A 2,172-nucleotide genomic window follows, 5' to 3' on the forward strand; every position below is an offset into this window, starting at 1 on the left:
GTCTCATGCACACTCTCAAGTTACTACAGATCTACTAAGCTGTACTTCCTTTGCAAGGATAAGTTGCATATCTTAGAGTCATGAGCCAAAATACATGTCTATTTCTATTAGTTTGATCTTTTGGTAATTTGGTTTCAAGAACAAAAAAATTTTTCTCTTCTTCTTGTTAGGCCTCCTTTACCCTCATTTTCTCTACAAAGTACTTGAGTCCAGTTATGTGGAAAATTAGAGCTTTGATACCAACTCTCTGGGTAGCAATTTAGTCTGCAGTATTTATGAAGCTACTAACAAAAATCAGAATAATCAAACTAGTGTGGTAACATGTTGAAAAGCCAAGTCAAAACTTTCATTTTTCGATAAAAAAATTATCAAGTTAGTTGATAAAATTAGCCTTATCTCACCCCTAGCATTAGAAATAAAACATTATGGCTTTAGACATGGATATATTATACACATTATTGTTACTAAAATTTCATCATTCTCTAGTTCAATCATTTTTCTTTTAGTTAATGAATCAATTGGAAAATATGTTTTGAACATTGTGGGTTTTTATTGTTTCTTTTAAGTTGTTTTCTTTTATTTTTGAAATTACAATATAATAATATCATTTTCTACTTCCTTTTCTTCCTCCAAAACCTCCTGTATCTGCCTCTTACTCTTTTTAAAGTTTATGCCTTCTTTATTAAATTTTCCTTTAAAATTTATGGCATCTTTGTTATTGCATATATATATATATATATATATATATATATATATATATATATATATATTCCTATATACAGTCTACTCAGTCGGTACAATGTTTATGTATGTGATCAAGGCTGACCATTGGGTTTTGAATAAACAGTTGGGTATTCTTCCTTGGGAAAGACTATTTTTACTTTTTCCAGCATTCCTTAGTAGCCTACAGTTCTTTGTGTAAGGTTAAAATCTTGTGCACTTTCTCCTATCCTCTTGAGTATGTGTATTGGTGTCATCTTTGTTCAGATGGATAACAACCATATGTGAAATTTTATGCATGTAAATACATACATTTTGTGAGATTTAATGTGTAGCTTCTGATATTGCTAGGAGATACAATTTTACAGCAATGTTCCTGGTCCTCTGGCTCTTACAATTTTTATGTCCATTCCAAAAATATTCCCTGAGCCTTAGGTAGGAGTTGTATCCATTGGGACTTGACGGTACAACTCTGCATATTTATTGATCATAGGTTTTAGCAGTAATCTCCCTCTGGGGCAAAGAGAAGTTTCTTTCATGAGGGACAAGAGATATACTTATCTGTGGGTGTAAGGAAACATTTTTATTTTATTGTTAAAGATTATTCTGAGAACTTTCTTGATCCTCCTTCAATAACCATGACTTCACTAGTACTAAATAGTTAACTAGGTTTCCATGTAGTAGGCATGATTTTCCTCTTGTTGAATGGGTCTTACATCCAATTAGAGAACTGTTGGTTACCAACATCATATGAGTACTGCTTTTTTTTTTAAGTCACAGCAACCTTCATAAATTAAAAAGAAAGCATTGTTGATTTACTATTTATTCCTTAAAATATCTTTTAGAAGTAAACAATAAGACAATAAGACATAATGCACCAAATTGTTCCTCTGTAATTATGGCTTTGTTTTCAGAGGAGTTACACCTGTGTAAGAATTCAATATAAGGCATTATAGTTTTAATTTTCCAAGTAAGATGTTTTGTTCACTTGTGGAGGAATTAGAAAAATTCTCATATGCTGTTTTAAACTTCTTAAAAGTATTATTTGTCTAGTTTCTTGAGACCAGAATGATCATAGAAAATAAAGCTCAAAGGGCTTGTTAAATACCTATCTTACTTCTTGATTTTTTTTTTATGAATTTGTTATATGAGAAGGTCTTCTATTGCTGTGAAGAGACACCATGATCTGGCAATTCTTATAAAGAAAAACTTTTAATTGGGGCTGGATTACAATTTCAGGGGTTTAGTTCATTACTGTCATGCCAGAAAGCATGGTAGCATGTTGGCAGACATGACACTGGAGAGGTAGCTAAAAGTTCTCTATCTATACTGTAGGCAACAAGGAAAGATAGAGAGAGAGACAGAGAGAGGCAGAGACAGACACACACACACACACATACACACACACACACAGAGAGAGAGAGAGAGAGAGAGAGAGAGAGAGAGAGAGAG

The sequence above is a fragment of the Arvicanthis niloticus genome, chromosome 9 (assembly GCF_011762505.2).
Source record: "Arvicanthis niloticus isolate mArvNil1 chromosome 9, mArvNil1.pat.X, whole genome shotgun sequence".
NCBI lineage: Eukaryota > Metazoa > Chordata > Mammalia > Rodentia > Muridae > Arvicanthis > Arvicanthis niloticus.